Source organism: Mesocricetus auratus, unplaced genomic scaffold (genome assembly GCF_017639785.1).
Source record: "Mesocricetus auratus isolate SY011 unplaced genomic scaffold, BCM_Maur_2.0 Super-Scaffold_100007, whole genome shotgun sequence".
NCBI lineage: Eukaryota > Metazoa > Chordata > Mammalia > Rodentia > Cricetidae > Mesocricetus > Mesocricetus auratus.
Window position 1 is genome coordinate 64,652,902 of NW_024429191.1, and position 7,457 is coordinate 64,660,358.

General features: G+C 46.5%; 1 long non-coding RNA gene across 1 annotated transcript; it reads right to left on the minus strand.

Moving 5' to 3' along the window:
- Positions 1–1,482: 1,482 nt before the first annotated feature.
- LOC121141171 lies at positions 1,483–3,684 on the minus strand. Its single transcript, XR_005878068.1, has 2 exons — positions 3,615–3,684; positions 1,483–1,998 (listed from the first exon to the last, which is right to left on the minus strand). It is a non-coding gene; the product is annotated as an uncharacterized LOC121141171 (long non-coding RNA).
- Between the last annotated feature and the right edge of the window lie 3,773 nt (positions 3,685–7,457).

The window sequence follows — 7,457 nt, forward strand, 5'->3', positions numbered from 1 at the left end:
ACACACACACACACATACACACACACGCAGCATGCACATATACATACACACACGCACGCATGCACACATACACATTCACACACATGTGCACACACACACTAACTTCAAGGGAAGTTAAGACAACTTGGCAAATTGCTGCCCATGCAACTGACAGAGTTTGTGAATTTATTGCTATTCAATAAATTCTGAGATTGAAAAAAAGACAGAAATGTATCTAAATTCCTGACATAGCATGCTCACGATGGTGACACAAGCCTGAAAAACCCAGAAGTAGAGGTACAGTCGGGACAGTCAAATGTTCTCGTTCATCCTCCACTGCATATTAAGTTCAAGACCAGCCTGAGCTATGTGAGACCCATCTCGAAAAACAAGCAAACACTATTTCACCAGGTTACAAATAAGTTGGGGGGTTGTTTTTGTTTTTTGAAACAGGGTCTCACTGTGTTACCCTGGCTGGCCTGGAACTTATATGCCTGCCCTCCGGTGTGGTTACTAGTTAGTTGACACTCATTCTGCCCACTCGTGGGTGCTCAGCTATCCTCTGCCCAACCACTGAGAGGTGGCACACAGTAGGCTCTTTCACATGGGATCTTAGTTTCTTTTCCATTGCTGTGGTGATATACTCTAACAGCAACTAGAGGGAGCGAGAGTGTATTTTACTCACAGTTCAAGGTACAATCTGTCATGGAAGCTGGAGCTTGGAGTGACTGGAGACATGACGTCTGCAAGCAGAGAAAATGAATGCATGCTGCTGCCTAGGTCCCTTCTCTGTTTACACAGCCCAGGATTCCAGGGAATGGCATCATCCACACTGGGGCCTGGCTTCCAACTTGAATCTATGCAATCAAGATACTCCGCAATGTTGGGGAGCTCCATCCAGCCCCACTCCTCCCATTTTAGACCCTGCCCCAGAGAAAGCCCACCAGCAGCAGCTTCTCCCCCTGAGATGCTTAGGACCACACCCACAGGATATTCAACACCTGGCCTATAGACCTGCCTTACGGAGTCACTTGGGAGTGCTCTACTTTGCTTTGCTCCATTTATTAAATCTGGTCTTACTAATTCAGTTTTATTTGGGTTATTGCATCGTCGGAGGATACCCAGTAGCTGGAGATCCAATACTTATCACACAGGTGTGCCCCAGAGGTTCATCTCCCAAGTGAGTCTAGATTCCATGGCGAGCATCACACCTGGGCCGCTCTATGCAGGGTTGGGCTGAAGTCCTGTCCTCCCCCAGGCTGTCTTACAGCTGAGGCCCGGGTCATTTCCTTCTGAATTAAGTAATCATCTTGGTGTCTCGGTGACCTCCTCATTTCCCTAGAGTTTGACCATGTTGTGCCCAAATTCTGAACCCCCAAATCACCAAGAGACCCAATCTGATGCAAAAAGCAAAGAGTAATGAATTAAGGAACTAACTACTAAATCAGTTCCTCCGTCCATCGAACACAGCTGGTAGAGCCAGAAGGACTTGGAGAGTCTGTGGGGCAGAGAATTTATTGGGGGCAGAGCAAGGGGAGTATCTGGGGTCCACAACAGTCTCAAGACTGGTGCACTTCTGTGCTTGGACAACCTGTCCTGTGTTGATTGGTCAACTGATTGCTATGGCTTATAGGCCCTCCCAGGGCAGGTGCTATCCTGCAGGTGACAGGGGCAGGACTCGCAAGGTCAGAAGGTCAAACACTCAGCAACAGGTGCTGAGTCTGAGGCCGACATCTTGCTGGGTCTCTTCTGCAGCCTGCCCTGGCTGCCAAAGCAGGGGGCTGGTGAGGGTCTGGTCCCTTCAGCCAGGTGTGTAAGGTGCCGATGGCCGCCAGCCTGTCCACGCACTGGCCACCTCCCTTCAGATGCTTCGTCTCCATGTGCCTTTTCTCTGGTGAGGGGAAGAAGCCTCACTTTCTGAGTTCCCATCTTTTCAGCACCAAGGCCCGAGTTTGCCTTTTAAATTTTCTTCCGAGGCAATGAATGTCAGGAAATCTAGCTGTACAAATGGAGGAGAGACTAAAGGAAGGAAAGGAAAAACTTAAAAGGAAGTAAAAAAAATTAAGACTGTATCAATGAATCTGCATGGTAGCCCTTCCTGGAAGTCCTAGATACTATAGAGGCTGTGGCGGGAGGACCACTTGAGCCCATGCTGGGCATCACATCTTAGGCATCACATCTTAGAAGGAAAAAAATTTTTTTAAGATATATGTTGTGGTAGCGCACGCCTTTAATTCCAGGGAGGCAGAGGCAGGAGGATCTCTGTGGGTATGAGTGCAGCCTGGTCTACATGAACGAGTTCCAGGACAGCCACAGTGGTTACACAGGGAAACCCTGTCTCAGGAAACAAAACAAAAAAGTTCTATGGCGGGTGAGGATACAACACAGTGGTAGGGAACTTAGGTAGCACATGAGTCCCTAGGCTCAGCTCCCGGCACAACAAACGCTTCTTCGAATTTGTGAAGTAATGGACAAAAACACGTGTATTGCCACCCCGGCCGCCTTTTCTTCCTTGCCCCTTGCCTTGCTGCATGTTCCCAAGCGGGAGTGCAGGAGGCTCTGGAGCATGGCTCTGCCTTTCCTCCTACATCTGCCTGTCCTCTCCTGCCCTCCCAGGCCATTGCTGACTCCACCACCTAGGCATCCCCCACCAGGTCCTCTTGAAGGAAACTACATCTACGTACAAACCGAGAAACTTGTACAAAGTCCCAGGTTTGTTATGAAAGAGCTACGGTCCCCCTCCCTCCCTCCCTCCCTCCCTCCCATCATCACCCACTCTTTCTAAGTCCCTTTAGCTCCTCCAACCCCTGACTCCTCAGCTGGGAGCTCAGAGAGCTTCTACAGATTCTTGTGATGGAGGCTGCAGCTGGGGCAGAGTTCACATGCGGCAGGAAAATCAGGGCAGAGTTCAAAATTCCTGAGCAAGGGCCAGAGCAGGTGCCTCTTGGTCGCTCCTTTGCAAGCTCCCACCCAGGGCAGAGTCTGGGATACAAGGGCCTGAATGCCATCTTGGTTTTTCAGAACAATGGAATTGTGTCACCTGCTATCATGTGTGGGCCTCAAGACTACCTTTCTTCTTGCCTTAACGCCTCTTTCCCTCACTTGGCCCTCAAACCCTAACCAGGGGACGTGATTGTCAAACCTTCCTCAGTCCCCTCCCCCACTTCACCTCACTTCACCATCCTGCAGGTTTACCACTGTCCCCCTGGTTTCCCTTTCATGGTCCTCAGAAGAGGCTAGAGAACATCAGTACTCTGGGGTAGGGCCCACGTCTGGTTATGCCTGTGTTTCCCTGGCACTAAGCAGAATGCCTTTCCACAGCAGGTGCTCCGGGACAGGCCAAGAATCAAACACCTGGCCCTCACTCTGCAGCAGTTCCCTGGGGCCTGAGGCTCTATAGGTGTTTATTTCAACTCCCTTGCCTAATTTGGGAACCTCCCTTGGTCCCTCTTTCTTTGCTTTCCCTCTATAGTTCCTGTCTGCCAGCCCTGCTCCCTACTTGGTCTCCTAATTAAGCCCAGACAATGCTCCTACCCACTCTTGGCAGCTGCTGGGGGCCCCTCCACCTCCTGCTCTTCCTGGGGTTTACACCCTTAGCTCGACTGACAGAGGCTGCCCTGGAGGCTCACACTCACCAGACTTCACCTGTTCAAAAATGACAGGCACACAGGCCTCAGAGTTCAGCTGCTTCTGCATCTCATCCCGCCCTCGAGGGCTCATCTTGGAACCGAGCCCAACATTAATAATATGGTGGAGAGGGGAGACGAGAGTGGCACCTGCCTTGTAATCACAGCGCGCTGGCCTTTTTATGTGAGTCGTTTTCTTGGGGGATGCAAGACTTAACTTGTTCTAGATACAAATCCATGTAATGATAAGCTGGGCTCTACTGTAACTTATATTTACCTTTTTGCTGACCTCAGAAATACAAAACTTGAAAGAAACTATGCCTGTGAGGACTAAATACTGTGAATGTCTCTAGTCAACCAATGCCTAACAGATCGCACACACACACACACACACACACACACACACACACTCATTCACATACATGCATACACACAGGCATTCACATACATGCACACCCACACAAACATACTCCCACACACTCATTCACATACACGCACACATACACATGCACTCACACAAATATATGCACACTCCCAAACACTCATTCACATACATACCTCCCTTGGTCCCTCTTTCTTTGCTTTCCCTCTATAGTTCAACAGAAATTAAATGAATCTACCTAGAAGGTCATAGGGTATAGCAAATGATTTTAGGATTTTTTTTTAACTTTTCTCTCTCAGCTTCTCAAACATAGCTCCTGAATTTCCTTTCTTAGGAAAAAAATTTCCTCAGGCAGTGTGATATAGAATGAGAAATGACAATGAAAACCACTGTGATTTTTCCCAGACAGTGTCTTTCTAAATTTTAGAATCCCTAGCTCAGTGCAATGCCTCACAGTGCCTGTGATCTCAGCACTATGAGGCAGGAGCATTACCAAAAGTTCAAAGCCAGCCTGAGCTACAGAATGAGTTCCATGCCAGCCAGAGCTGACCGCCCCACCTCAATAAAAAGGAATCCCCATATTATTGAGGCATCAGTACAGCAGCTGAGAGACCAGCTTCCCTTAGAAACCATAGCCCCGATGACTAGACGTGAACAAACAGGGTTTTAAGGGGCTTGAGGGCAGATTCCTTAAAACTAAACTCAAAGTATCCGGGAGCTGCAAGGCTTCTCCACTCTGGGTTTGTTTTGCTTTCTCTCTGGTATGCGGGAGACGTGGGGCAGTCACTGACATGAACTAAGTGGCTGATCTGTAATAAAAATGAAAACTGGACCTAGGATAAATATGACACTACAAACCAGTGCTAAGTGCGTGGTCTTCACGTGAAAGATAAGCGGGCTACCTATTTACACCATTGTTGTCTCGGGTGTTCAGATATGTGCATCTGAGTCTAATCCTAACCCAGTAACATATCTACTGTGTTCCAAATGGACAATTAGAATTTAAACACCCTTCTTCCTCTCAAATACATCCTCCAATGACCCAATTCTCTCCATTTAATTCTTAAATAATTTCCTTTGGGGATATAGTGATTGACTGTAAAGAAACATAGGGAAGCTTCTGGAATGTTCATATTGTCTGTTTCTTGGGTCCAGTCAACATGTACTGAGTCGTACTTCAGACACACATCCTTTTTGAATATACATTACCTATCAACAAAAGGTTTAAAATACCTCTTTTGTAAATGTGCCTTTTTGAATGGAATTGCTAACTAGATAGGTAAGGATTAAAGACTTTAAAAGATAGACTTCTCAGAGGCTGGGAGTTGGCTTAGCAGTTTAGAGAACTTTCTGCTTTTACAAAGGACCCAGGTTCAGTTCCCAGCTCCCATACAGCAACTCACAGTCATCTGTAACTCAAGTTCCAGAAGGTTCTGATGCCCTCTTCTAAGATCTGTGGGCAGGTGCACATACATACATGCAGGCAAAACACTCATACACAAAAATCAAAATAGATAAATTCTTAAAGGGTAAACTTCATAGAGAATCATAAAGATTCCATAATGAACAGAAAATGAAATCATAAATGTAAGCTATTTAGCTGCTTCAGTTACGCATCTCGTGAATGCTTTTTAGAGGACCTGTCATGGTAATAGGCACCCAGGGGCACGACAGCTATCAGGGTTCGTGCAATTGTTTGCCAGACTGTCCTAAAACTGTCCTCCCACCCCAGCCTCCAGGATTACAGGCACCAGCTATCACGCCAATCTGTTTGCGTTCGTTCAACCAGACGGCCAGCCTTGTAGAGACAGCAACTACTCTGTTTCATCCATGCTGTGCTCTGTGTATGATGTGTGTGCAGTGTGTATACATGCTCCTGTGTGTGGAGGGAAGAGGATGTGGGGTATCTTTCCTAATCATTCTACCAAACTGAACATGGAGTTTACCAATTCAGCCAGGAGGGCTGGCCAATGAAGTCTAGAGATCCACCTGGCTCTACCTCCTCAATATGTTATATGAAATATATCATAAATATATTATGTTTAATATAAAATATATAAAAGTGGTGCGTGCGCCCGCGCGCGTGTGTGTGTGTGTGTGTGTGTTTGTATACATGTGCTAAGGTATGCATGTAGAAGTCAGAGGACAGTTGAAAAGAGTTGGCTCTCTCCTTCCACCACGTGGTTCTGGGGATTGAACTCAATTCAGCAGGCATGGTGGCAAATGCTCTTACCCACTGAGCCATCTCTCTGGCCTCTTGTTCATGTTTTGAGTTGAATTGCTAACCAGTAATTCCATACATTTACACACAGTTGCTTCCCACAGCGTCAGGCAAATAGTGTTCTTTATGGAATAATGGAGTGAATATATTATAGGTTAAATAACCTCTCATGGACCACTAGGAAAATGTATTCCAAGTCCCAAACATCTGACTTACAAGTGAGCTTCTGAAATTCACTTGTAAATTAGGGGCAATGGGGGGCTCTTCAACGTTAGCATTAATCATGAACTACAAGGAACATTTCAGGCAATTCTCTTCAAGCTTCAAAAATGATGTAAGTCTAAAACATAAGAGGGTAAAATCATAATACAATTATCACAAGAAACTGTCACACCCCTTAGCCATAGTGAATAAAAAGAGTGAGACAGAGCAACTTCTAGATATTGTAATGAAAATGCAAACACTATGACTAACACAGACCGTATGAAAATAGAACATTTTCATTGCATGGCAAAAAAGAAAAGATGTCTGTGTCTTAAGCAATCAAAGAGCGAAATTGAAAATGCAAGCAACTGGAAAATGGCAGTGCATAGAAGCTCTCTGTTAAAACACAGTCCGATGGTAAATTTTCAGTGTCATTTAAAATACACTCCTCCATGGTTTTCAGAACTTATCTAGATTCAAAAGGAGAGAAGCATCAGTTTGACATGGTTAGGAAGCCAGTTTGGGGGTGCATATGCAGAGCACAGTCCTTTCTGTTGAAGTGTTCTCCTGACAAAAGATTAAGTCCAGACGGCCGTTTTTGCCAAACACTTGAGTCTAATTGGACAATTGGAGAGCTCTCGGCTTCAGCCGCCCCCGCTAAGAGTTAGCTGAAGAAAATGGATCAGTATGTATGGAATAGGTCGGTACTGGGGCTCCAGAAGGGCAAGTCGAGGTGAAGCTAACGCTGGCACCAAAGCCAAACGTGTGGGGGAGCAGAGACGTGGAAATGCGCGCAGAGGAGTTCACGAAGGAAAGAAAAAAAAAAAAAAAAAGCCGGGCGGTGGTGGCGCACACCTTTAATCCCAGCACTCGGGAGGCAGAGGCAGGCGGATCTCTGTGAGTTCGAGGCCAGCCTGGGCTACAAGAGCTAGTTCCAGGACAGCCTCCAAAGCCACAGAGAAACCCTGTCTCGAAAAAAACCAAAAAAAAAAAAAAAAGAAATGTGAAGCCAGGTGTGGTGGTTCACACCTATAATCCCGGCATC